At 46.1% G+C, this 12,792-nt stretch overlaps 1 long non-coding RNA gene across 5 annotated transcripts in view; it reads left to right on the plus strand.

The window, feature by feature from the left end:
* Positions 1-12,792, plus strand: part of LOC100613777 (uncharacterized) — a 195,842-nt gene that overhangs the window by 89,454 nt on the left and 93,596 nt on the right. For 2 of the 5 annotated variants that reach the window (XR_001716708.4, XR_008547417.2), the window contains exon 3: positions 511-687. The exons of 2 other annotated variants lie outside the window; for them this stretch is intronic. This is a non-coding gene — a long non-coding RNA (uncharacterized LOC100613777). Of the gene's footprint in view, positions 1-510; positions 688-4,944; positions 6,052-12,792 lie in introns of those variants that run through there. One more of the 5 variants, XR_010156405.1, reaches the window with a different exon arrangement.

Consider the following 12,792-nt stretch of genomic DNA (forward strand, 5'->3'; position numbering starts at 1 on the left):
ACTTGATTGGATTGAAAGATGCAAAGTATTGTTCCTGGGTGTGTCTGTGAGGGTGTTACCAAAGGAGATTAATATTTGAATCAGTGGACTGGGGAGAGGCAGACCCACCCTCAATCTGGGTGGGCACCATCTGATCAGCTGCCAGTGCAGCTAGGATAAAAGCAGGCAGAGTAACATGGAAGCACTGACTTGCTGAGTCTTCTGGCCTCCATCTTTCTCCCATGCTGCATGCTTCCTGCCCTCCAACATCGGACTCCAAGTTCTTCAGCTTTTGGACTCTTGGACCTACACCAGTGGTTTGCCAGGGGCTCTCAGGCCTTCCATCACAGGGTGGAGGTTGCACTGTCAGCTTCCCTACCTTTGAGGTTTTGAGACTTGGACTGGTTTCCTTGCTCCTCAGTTTGCAGACAGCCTATTGTGAGACTTCACCTTGTGATCGTGTGAGTCAATACCCCTTAATAAACTCCCTTTTTTATATACAGCTATCCTATTCATCCTGTTCCTCTACAGAACCCTGACTAATACCGTAGGTATACCAGCTACCCCATTCAACTGATGAGGACACTGAGGTCCAGGAATACGAAGTCACTGGCCCAAGGTGGACCTAGGTATATGGGCCCAGGAACATGTCTCATTCCATCACCTCCCTCTGAGCATCAGGGGTCACACTAGAAGGGGGTGGCCATGGTAAGTGTCTTCCCTCCCTGTCATTGCATATACTATTTCCTCAGCCCAGAGCATCTTCCTTCCCTTGCTGATTCCTACTCCATCCACACAATTCATCTTAGGACTCCCACCTTCAGGAAGCCTTCCTGGATGCCCCTTCCCCACTGAGCTTGGGGTAGCTGCCTTCTCAGAGGCCATGCAGTGCTTTCTTCGTCAGAACCATCACGAGAGTAAGTGAGAGTGTGGACTCTAGAATGGACTTCCAGAATTTAACTAGTGACTTCAAGTGACTTTACTGTCCTCAGATGCCAGATGGAGATGGTCCTAATAGGACGTAGCTTGTGAATTTGTCATGAGGACTAAATGAATGACACATGTGCAGCACTTGGAATGGTGCCCCCGACATGCAAGTGCTCAGCAAATGGTGGCTTTTCTCTATCATACCACAACCTCATTGTCTGTTTATGTATCTCTTGACTGTGGCTCCTTGAGGCAGGGACCTGGTATGTCGTAGGTGCTCAGTAAATAGCAGTAAAATTGGATTAATAATTGCAAAATGGCCCAGGCGCAGTGGCTCATGCCTGTAATCCCAGCACTTTGGGAGGCCAAGGAGGGAGGATTGCTTGAGTCCAGGATTTTGAAACCAGCCTGGGCAACATGGCAAAACCTTGTCTGTACAAAAAAATACAAAAAATTAGTTGGCATGGTGGTATACACCTGTAGTCCCAACTACTCAGGAGGCTGAGGTGGGAGGATCACCTGAGCCCAAAAAGTCGAGGGTACGGTGAGCTGTGATGGTGCCACTGCACTCCAGCCTGGGGAACAGAGTGAGACTCTGTCTCAAAAAATAAAAATAAAAAATTGCAAAATGAGCAGAGCTCTCACCTCTCTGGCTTACCTCTCTCAGTGTGTGGGTTAAATGCAGGAATGGAAAAGAGCTCTTTGCCATTGTTCAAGTCCTGTAAAAATGTAGGAGATTGGGATTACCAGAATAATTTTGTATCAATATGCCATTGTTAACAGTCTTGTCCCTTGGGTTTGTTTAAGAATTAACTTCCTACTTGACAGCATTCGTGGACATGATCTTCTCAAAGACAGAAATAGAAATGGAGAACCAACCCTTTGATTCAACTTTGGTTAAAGCGAAAAGGAACGGGCCAGGCGCGGTGGCTCACGCCTGTAATCCCAGCACTTTGGGAGACTGAGGCAGGCGGATCACAAGGTCAGGAGATCGAGACCATCCTGGCTAACACGGTGAAATCCAGTCTCTACTAAAAATACAAAAATATTAGCCGGGCGCGGTGGTGGGCGCCTGTAGTCCCAGCTACTCTGGAGGCTGAGGCAGGAGAATGGCGTGAACCTGGGAGGCGGAGCTTGCAGTGAGCCGAGATGGCGCCACCGCACTTCAGCCTGGGCGAGAGTGTGAGACTCCGTCTCAAAAAAAAAAAAAAAAAAAAGTGAAAAGGAACGAGATCACAACTTAATTGGATAAACCTGGGACAGAAGAATTTGATTATGATGAGTACTTGACAGTTTCAAAGTGTCTTGCTGGTGAGGTGAGGCTATTTACATTCCACAGCTGCAGGAGCCCAGAAAACAGAGATTTTCCTTAGGAGGGGAAAAGGTCGGTTTACACTTAATTTTATAGAAAGCCTTTTGTCCATGTTTTCTGAGATGGAGCAAAAACTTCTTGGAGAAACAGTAACTCTCAGTTCTTTTTGGATTCTCATTCATTGATAAATGGCGAATTCTTGCTAAATCTCTCCAGAATGTCACCATCAGTCTCAAAGCATGTGTACATCATTGCACATTAAGCTATCAAATATTCTATTTGCACTTTAAGCTGTGAGATTTTTTCTTTTTCTTTCTTTTTCTTTCATCTATTATTATTATTATTATTATTATTATTAACAGAGTCTTGCTCTTGTTGCCCAGGCTGGAGTGCAGTGGCACGATCTTGGCTCACTGCAACTTCCGTCTCCTGGGTTGGTTGAAGCGATTTTCATGCCTCAGCCTCCTGAATAGCTGAGATTACAGGCACACACCACCATACCCGCCTAATTTTTGTATTTTTAGTAGAGACGAGGTTTCACCATGTTGGCCAGGCTGGTCTCGAACTCCTGACTTCAGGAGATCCACCTGCCTTGGCCTCCCAAAGTGCTGGGATTACAGGCATCAGCCACCACACCTGGCCTAGATTTTTTCATAGCAGATGTAGCTTGTTCATTTATATTGTAACCAGACTCACCAGCCTTGAATCAATTGCTATATGCATGGTTTAAGCTCCTCTCAGAAAATCTTGGATCCCTGAATCTAGTTTTTCTCCTTTCAAGCTGCAGATAATGTAAAATAATGCTTCTAGTGCGCTTAAGTCCAAACAAAATGCCCATCTAGTTTCTTCAACACGGGGGACTTCTTGGCACTTTGGGGAATTAATTTTATGCAATAAGAGATGAGAATTAAGCAGCTTAGTTGGAGTGAGACATCAGATGTAGCCAGGACCCACCAGCCAGAGGCAATGGGGTGGAGTCTGCCAGGAGGCCCAGTGCATTCACGACAGAGAGAGAGGATGAGTTGCTGGTTTTCTTTTCTTTTTTTTTTTTTTTTGAGATGGAGTCTCGCTCTGTTGCCCAGGCTGGAGTGCAGTGGCGCCATCTTGGCTCACTGCAAGCTCCGCCTCCCGGGTTCACGCCATTCTCCTGCCTCAGCCTCCCGGGTAGCTGGGACTACAGGCATCCGCCACCACGCCTGGCTAATTTTTTGTGTTTTTAGCAGAGACGGGGTTTCACCGTGTTAGCCAGGATGGTCTCGATCTCCTGACGTCGTGATCCGCCGGCCTCGGCCTCCCAAGCTGGTTTTCTTTCAAACAGAGGCCAGCTAGAGCCAGGGACGGCAACTCGGAACGTGTCTAACGTGATCCTTTCTCAGTTGTTCACTCATTCTTTATTTCATCTATTCATTCACTCAGAAAATGTTTACTGCATATCTGCCACATGACAGGCACTGGTTTAGATATTAGGGAAACAGTGTATCTAAGACCACGATTCTCTGCTCCATTATTTGAAATGGCAGGAAAGGGAAGAAGAAAGTAAACCAAACCCACAATGACTCCCATGTAAGAGACAGTAGTAAGTGCTACGAAGAGAAACAAAGCAGTGAGGGCCAGAGAACAAGGGGTGCTGTTTTAGACGGGGAAGTCCCCTCTCTGGAAGGTGACATTTGTGCAGAGCTAGGAATGAAGTGAGAGGGTGAGCCCAGAGGTTGTCTGGCGGAAGAACATTCCAGGCAGGGACTCAGCAAGTGCAAAGACCCTGAGGTGGGCGTGTACCTGGAATATTGGAGGAAGAGCAGGGAGGCAGATGTGCTGGAGTGCAGGGAGTGAGATGAAGCCAAAGGGAGCTGGGACCAGCATTTCCAAGAGCTTTCTCCGATCTGGACCTAGGGGGATATGTGGGGAGCACAGAGATCCTATCGCCCCCATCAGCACCTCCGATATGGGCTTCAGACACTCCTACCTGGAAGATGGGCAACTGGCAGAAACGCCTTGAGCTGGAAGCAGGAGCATCAGGTTTGAATCTCTGCTCCTTCCTTTATCGACTGTCACTCGGCTGAGTGGACCTTTCTGAGCCAGAGTTCCTTTATGTATAAAATGGAGATCACCACATCTACTTTTGAAAAACTGATGGAGACTGGGCACAGTGGCTCACGCCTGTAATCCTTGAACTTTGGGAGGCCAAGGTAGGTGGATCACCTAAGGTCAGGAGTTCGAGACCAGCCTGGCCAACATGGTGAAACCCTCTCTCTACTAAAAATACAAAAATTAGCTGTGCGTGGTGGCAGGCGCCTGTAATCCCAGCTACTCGGGAGGCTGCGGCAGGAGAATTGCTTAAACCCAAGAGGAGGAAGTTGCAGTGAGCCGAGATCACACCATTGCACTCCAGCCTGGGTGACAGAGTGAGACTCTGTCTCAAAAAAAAAAAAAAAAAAAAAAAAAAAAAGAAAGAAAAGAAAAGGAAAAGAGAAAGAAAGAAAAAGAAAAGAAACCAATGGAGCACAGTTTGTTCTCTTCATTCCTCAGGGAAAATCCATCTCTTGCCCCTTAACGCTTGGCCTGGTTCCTGCACTCTAAGCTGGGAGATATTTGAGACATAAAATTACAAAGGTGGCATGCAGAACTATAGAACTTACAGAGCTTTATACATCTCCTTCAGCTCTTCCGGCAAACAGAGAGTGATGGATGTATGTATTATTGGTAATTATTATTTTCCTGTTTTACAGATGAGGAAACTGAGGCCTGGGACCTGATGTGAGTTGTTCAGGTGGCCAAGGGAGGAACTGAACACAGATTTGTGTGACTCCAAAATCCAAGTATTTGGGCTGTGTTTTTCTCCTTTTGGTTTATCACTTATAACTTGCCTGTCCCACATGTGGCCATGACTCTGACTTTCAGTTCACCTGTGTCCCTGTGCCCAAACCTTTGCTTTGTCAGCCTCCCCCATTAGACTATGAGGTGCTTGAGGACAGGGGAAGGTGTCACCTGTCTCCACATTCCATTGAACAAACTGGATAACACTGAAAGAGGTTGTGTGCTGCAAAGAGCACTGGGCTGGGAGTCTGAACCCTGCGGGCAGGTGACTCATTTGTGGAGTAGTTGCATTAGTCAGGGGAGGCTAGGCCATGCCAAGGTGACAAATTAACAGACATCTCAGGGACTTGACACACCGAAAGTATATTCCTCGTTTGTGTCACACGTCAGTGCTCTCCTGCAAGTGGTGACTTGGGGGTCCAGGCTTCTTCCATCTTGGGACATCATTGTCATCATTGTCCTAAACACATGGCTGCCAAGGTCACTTTGGAAGGTGCAGGGAAAGCGAGGATCAGCCAGGATGCTTTTTAAAGACCACCATGGCTGAGTGGCTTTCACCACTCTGCCATATTCCTTTGGCCATAACTCAGTGCTATGGTCTCCAGTCTAACTGCACAGGAGGCTGGGAAACGCTGGCCAGGATGTGCCCAGGAAGGAGAAATGAGTGGTGGGCCTCAAGGCTTGTCTGTGCCACATTCACCCAATTTTTCAAATCTCACGTCTGGACAAGAGTCCAACAAAGCTAGCCATCTCATGGAGACAGTAGGGCAGGAGTTTTGCAGTTGGTATTTCGGGACTTACTATTGCCAGAGTCTCGGGGCAATTCCTTTTCCACTGTTGAGACTTAATTTTCCCCTTGATAAATATGTGGTTGTTCCCCATCTGTGGCCTGTGGATCCCAGTGGGGGTGAGGGGACTGCATAATTATTCTGAGTCTTAGCATTCCCCTATAAACCAGCACTGTGGTAGATGGAGTGTAGATGCTATAGGTACCAAATATAGGCATACTTATTTTAAAACCTCGCTGTTTTTGTCATACATGTTCTCAATTAATATAAACATGGAAATAATTTATATCAGGTGAATAATTGTGAAATACTTTAGGTTAAAGGTCTTCATAATGAAAAATATCTAGGTTGGGAGCTGTGGCTGATGCCTGTAAGCCCAGCACTTTGGGAGGCCAAGGCAGGGGATCATTTGAGGTCAGAAGTTCATGACCAGCCTGGCCAACATGGTGAAACCCTGTCTCTACTAAAAATACAAAAATGAGCTGAGTGTGATGGCAGATGCCTGTAGTCTCAGATACTCAGGCTGAGGCAGGAGAATTGCTAGATTGGGCAACATAGTAAAAACCCTGTCTCTACCAAAAAAAAAAAAAAGGTGGGGCAAAAGACTTGAATAGACATTTCTCCAAAGAAGATATACAAATGGCAGAGTACATGAAAAGATGTTCAACATCACTGCTCATCAGGAAAATGCAAGTTAAAATTAGAATGAGATATTATGTCACACCCATTAGGATGGATATTATTAAAAAACAAAAAAACAGAAAGCAAGTGTTGGTGAGGATGTGGAGAAACTGGAACCCTGGTACATTGCTGTGGGAATGTAAAATTGTGCAGTCACTGTGGAAAACAGAATGGCAGGTCCTTAAAAAATTAAACATAGAATTACCATATGTATTAGTTCATTTTCATGCTGCTGATAAAGACATACCCGAGACTGCACAATTTACAAAAGAAAGAGGTGTAATGGACTCACAGTTCCACATGGCTGGGGGGGCCTCACAATCATGGCAGAAGGCAAAAGGTATGTCTCACATGGCGGCAGACAAGAGAATGACAGCCAAGTAAAAGGGGTTTCCCCTTATAAAACCATCAGATCTCAGGAGGCTTATTCACTACCACGAGAACAGTATGGGGGAAATCACTCCCATGATTCAATTCTCCCCCACTGGGTCCCTCCCACAACACGAGGGAATTATGGGAGGTACAATTCAAGATGAGATTTGGGTGGAGACACAGCAAAACCGTATCACCATAGGATCAGCAATTCCACTTCTGGGTGTATCCCCAAAAGAATTGAAAACAGGGACTCAAACAGATATTTGTACAACCCTGTTCATAGCAGCATTCTTCACACTAACATTAATTTCCACCAAAAGGTGGATGCAACCCAGTGTCCATGACAGCTGAGTGGATAAGCAAATGTGGTTTGTACCTGCGATAGAAGAGTATTCAGCTTTGAAAAGGAATGAAATTCTAACACATCCTACAACCTGGTTAAACCTTGAGGACATTATGGTAAATAAAATAAGCCAGGACAAATACTGTATGAGGTACTTAAAGTAGTCCATTCACAGCAACAGGAAGGAGAATGGTGGGTGCCAGGGGCTTGTGGGGTGAAGATGGGAATGTTAGTGTTTAATGGGAACAGAGTTTCAGTCTGGGAAGATGAAAAAGCCCTGGAGATGGATGGTGGTGATGGTTCCAAGACCATGTGAATGTGTTTAATGCCGCTGAGTGGCACATTTGAAAATGGGTAAAATCGGCCAAGCTTGTGGCTCATGCCTGTAATCTCAGCACTTTGGGAGGCTAAGCTGGGAGGATCATTTGAGCCTAGGAGTTGGAGACCAGCCTGGGCAAGATGGTACCCCATCTCTATAAATAAAAATAAAAATGGGCCGGGCGCAGTGGCTCACGCCTGTAATCCCAGCACTTTGGGAGGCCGAGGCAGGCGGATCACAAGGTCAGGAGATCGAGACCATCCTGGCTAACACGGTGAAACCCCGTCTCTACTAAAAATACACAAAATTGGCCGGGCGTGGTGGCTGGCGCCTGTAGTCCCAGCTACTCGGGAGGCTGAGGCAGGAGAATGGCGTGAACCCAGGAGGCGGAGCTTGCAGTAAGCCGAAATCGCGCCACTTCACTCCAGCCTGGGTGACAGAGCAAGACTCCGTCTCAAAAAAATAAATAAATAAATAAAATAATAATAATAATAACAGGGTAAAATGGTAAGTTTTATGTTGTGTATATATTATAAAGTGTGGGGGAATAAGAATGATTAAGGGCTCCTGGGAAGGCCAAGTGCTTCCCTGTGAAGCAGGGAGCCTGTGGGGCTCGGAGGGTGGAGTCAAGCAAGCGGGGCACAGCAGCGGGGGCCTCGGGGCTTTGAGGGCGCTGGGACTGACCTTTCTCCGATTTGCTCCTGCTGAGGGCCCCAGAGGCCAGCTCGGCCTGGCCTGAGGTCTCAAAGGCATTTCTGAAATGCCTCACTCCAGAGGGCACCGCTTCCTGCCACAGTGACATGGGGGATGGTCCGGGGAACTCATCCCAGCTAAGTGACCTCTCTGGCTGGCTGGCCTCTGTCCGATGCCAGGCATCATCTGGAACCTCTAAAAAGTTCATTTAGCACGAGGGCAGAGGCATGGCATTCAGGGTCTGCCCCTTAATGGGAAACCAACTGTCCTTTAGAAAAAGGAATTAATTCAAAATCAGTCCGTGGGATCATAAATCAACAGACACGTTCCAAAAATATTCGAATCATCGCAACTTCAGGGGGATCTGAAAAGCTCTCCATTGTAAACAGACAAATTGTTTGGGATAAAAGGAGAGAAGAAACTCTGGTGATCCCAACTTCACAAGTGAACTGGCTCTTTTTTAAGCCAGAAGGGGTGTCTATTGTAGGAATTTTTGTTTCCTTTTCCCTTTTGTATCTTTGGGCTTCAAAGGGGATGGCGAGAGGTTAAAACACAGCGAGAGAGGCTGCCCTTGTGATTTTTCAGCCTGCTGGAAACAGAAAGATACCAGGAATCTACTGAGGTGATGCAGACATGGGGTGTTGGCTGGGATTCCTCGCGGAATCTGGGAATCATATCGGTGTGTGGAGCCGTGGGGCCTGCAGCGCTTTACAGGTTTCCCGAGAGGAAAGCAAGGCCCAGGAAGCTTGAGCACCTTATCCAGTGCCACCTGGCTACTAAGGGCCAGTCCATAGTGGTGGCTGATTTGCCTCCAAATGAATTTTCTGATGTCCGCATTTCGCTGCAAGAAAGACACGAGGTTAGAACGTGCTGAATTTCAATCCCGGAGCCTCCCAGGAGGAGGCGTTCATTTGCTCCCCAAACTTTCACTGTGGTGGCCAGAGTTCTCAGCCCAGGACACCTCCTGTTGAGGACCTGGGAGCTGTCTGGGATGTTTGCCTGTTTCTCACTCCTCCACCCCTTCCCTCCCCTCCAGAGTACCCAGTTCACCTTTAACCAGTTTCTTTCAGGCGCGCAGATGGTATTTCAACTTCAGAGGGAGCGACAGAGTTGGGGGGCCTTTATGGATCTGTGACCCCCGGCTCTTTGAGTTGCACAAACTAGCTCTCCCCCACCCCGGTCCAGCGGCTGCCAGCCCCAGCCCCCTTCAAAGGCCGGCTGGGTGCCACGCAGCAATTTCCGCTGCCGAATCTGACAGTGACAGTTCACTGGGACCTTCTCTCGCTCTCTCTCTGTTCTCCGTGCTGGGGCCTTCTCAACTTTAAGTCTGATAGGGTCTTGTCACAAAGTCTGGCTGGAATGGGCTGAAGGGAGACAGAAACTGATAAATTTTCTTTTGATCTCAGATCTGCAAAGCCGCTCAGAAAAAATAAATCGCAGCAGTGGGCCCACGGTGTTGGTCAGAGCCAGAGAAGCCAGAAAAGGTTCCTTCTCCAGCTCAGGGTTCCCTGATTCCCCCTGGTACATTACATATCAAAAGGAGGCGGGTGCGCTGGGGAGGGATCCCTGGCTCAGAACAGGGCAAGGAACCTAATTAGGTGAAAATCATTTAAATGGTTTTCACAGCATCGTTTGATTTAAAGCATTTATCACCACCTAACGCGTAATTAACAGCAGGACAAGCGATTGAACAAAGGCTCTCTTCTACTCAGAGGGATCATGTTAATTTTCATTAATCTTATATATTACCATCTCTTTCCAAATGAATGTTATCTTAAAGGCCCAAATGCCTTCTTTGATCTTGGGGAAAGGAAAAAAAAGAGAGAGAGAAGAAAAGATTGTAACCTATGTTTGTTTGGAAATGACATTTTAACAACAGGCTCCAAGTACAGGATCAGAAGTTTTTGGTATTCAAGAGTTAATCCAGCCACAAAAAGAAGGAAATTCTGTGTGGAGGAACCAGGCGCTGCGCTTGCCTGGAAACACAGGATTGGGCCAGATGGGTTGTCTGAGGTCTCCTTTAGTTTGATTGTTTATTATGGTTCTAAGGGAATATACTCAGATTCTGCCATAACATTCTCACGTTGTTGGACGTGTCTGCCCCTTGCCATCCTAGCCCAGAGGGTCCCTTACAATAATTTTAATTTAAAAAAAAATTAGTGAAGACAAGTAGTTATAGAAACTGGCTTAATATGAATAATAACCACACACTGTGCTCTTCATCTGATAATTAATTACTTGACCTGTATTATGTCATCAAATCCATACCACAGCTTGATTGTCATCCTCACATTGCAGATGAGGCAACTGAGCCATGGGGGAAACTGAGGTAGCTTGTCTCAGTTAATATTTGGGATACTCACCCAGGCAGGTGGCCTCTAGAGCCTGTTCTCTTGGCTGCTGGGCTGCACGGCCCGCCTGCGTGGTTGGTCAGGAATCTTGCTGTAACCCGTCTGTCTGGGCTCCCATCTCAGCTGTGTCCCCAGCTTCGTGTGCAAACTTGGGCAAGTGTCTGTGCCTCTGGGGCCTCAGTTTCTTCATTACCAACTTCCAAAATATCGGTCTCCACGCTGGGCTAACAGCTTGCATTTATGGAATGCTTTGTTGAATGCTGGTGCTATTGTTTCCCCATTTTACAGATGAGGAAACTGAGATCTTAGAGGCCCTGCCAGGTTCACACGCTGTGAGTTGTGTAGCTGGGATTTGAACCCAGATCAGCAGATGTTGAGCCTTTTCTTAATCTTTATGATCTGTTGACTCACAAAATCCAACTAGGGGCATTTCTAGCTTTAAATATTTTTTTTGTCTTTTTTTTTTTTTTTTTTGAGACAGAGTCTTACTGTTAGAAATGCTTGTTCCTCGGTGCCATAAAGAAATAGCACTTGAACATAAGTTTAATTTCCTCAGCAAGGCCTTTTTTTCCTTTTTTTTACTTTCTGTAGAAAGGGTACACTCGTCAGCAGTTTTGCCACGAGAGTGCACCGAACAAAGGAGACAGGGTCATTTATAACCTGACGTGTCCACCTTACTGCTGTGTCCGGTTTCCATTGGCTGGAACCGGGCTTCACATTCTGTATTTGTCCTGATTGTTTTGTGCAATGCTGAGAAAGGTAAAAACACCTTCAAATGAGGAAGAGGAACATGCTATGACCTAATGCTTGCTTGGACCAGTATAAGCATGCCAGGGCAAATATTTAGGCTAAATTGCGGGAGCCAAGAACATAAAGTACATTGATTTCTTTATTACGGCTAGCAGATATTTAAGAATGTTAGCACAGGTCTTTGAATAAATTTTGCTTCTGAGAGAAGTTACTATTTATTCTTAATTAGATGGGGAGGAAAGCCTTTGAAGAGGAAACTCTACTTTTTGCATTGCTCTGTCACCCAGGCTTGAGTGCAGTGGCGCAATCTCAGCCCACTGCAACCTCTGTCTCCCGGGTTCAAGCAATTCTCCTGCCCTAGCCTCCAGAGTTGCTGGGACTACAGGCGTGCACCACCACGCCTGGCTAATCTTTGTATTTTCAGTAGATATGGGGTTTCACCATGTTGGCCAGGCTGGTCTCGGACTCCTGACCTCAGGTGATCTGCCTGCCTCAGCCTCCCAACGTGCTGGGATTACAGGCATGAGTCACCACGCCTGGTCTCTAGCTTTAAATAAATAGGATTTCTATGGGGTGGGGGGTGGGGGGGGGATTGTGTTAGATCTATTCAGTATCTTGACTGTGGTGGTAAATACACAAATCTATCCTGATGAAATTGTGTAGAATTTAATACACAGACACTAATACAAGTAATATTGGGAAAGTATGAATAAGATTGGTAGATTAAATCAATGCCAATATCCTGATTGTGATATTATGCTACGGTTTTGAAAATGTTACACGGGTGAGCAAAGTGCATAAGGAGTCTTTCTGTATTATTTCTTACAACTTCACATGAATCCACAATAATCTCAATCAAAACATCAATTTAAAAAATAGAAATGGGTTGGGCACGGTGGCTCATGCCTATAATCCCAGTATTTGGGGAGGCCAAGGCAGGCAGATTGCTTGAGCCCAGGAGTTTGAGACCAGCCTGGGCAACATGGAAAAATGCTGCCTCTACAAAAAATACAAAAAAATTAGCTAGGCATGGTGGTGTATGACTGTGGTCCCAGCTACTTGGGAGGCTAAGGTAGGAGGATCACTTGAGCCCAGGAGGCAGAGGTTGCAGTGAGCTGAGATTATGCCACTTCACTCCAACCTGGGCGACAGAGCCAGACCCTGTCTCAAAAATAAATACATAAATAAATAAACTAAAAAATATACAGGATTCTCTCTATAAACACACTGAGTAACTTTATTCTGTGTATGTGAAATGTTTGGAATAAACATAAGACCTGGTTCTTGCCCTAGAGGAATGTACTGAATTAATCATAATAGTAATAATTTTTAAATGACTACCATTTATTGAGTGACCATGTGTCAGACACAGTCCTGAAGTGCTGTATTAATTTCCTCAGCAATCTTTTTTTTTTTTTTTTTTTTTGAGATAGGGTCTTGCTCTGTTGCCCACGCTGGAG

Source organism: Pan troglodytes, chromosome 3 (genome assembly GCF_028858775.2).
Source record: "Pan troglodytes isolate AG18354 chromosome 3, NHGRI_mPanTro3-v2.0_pri, whole genome shotgun sequence".
Lineage (NCBI taxonomy): Eukaryota > Metazoa > Chordata > Mammalia > Primates > Hominidae > Pan > Pan troglodytes.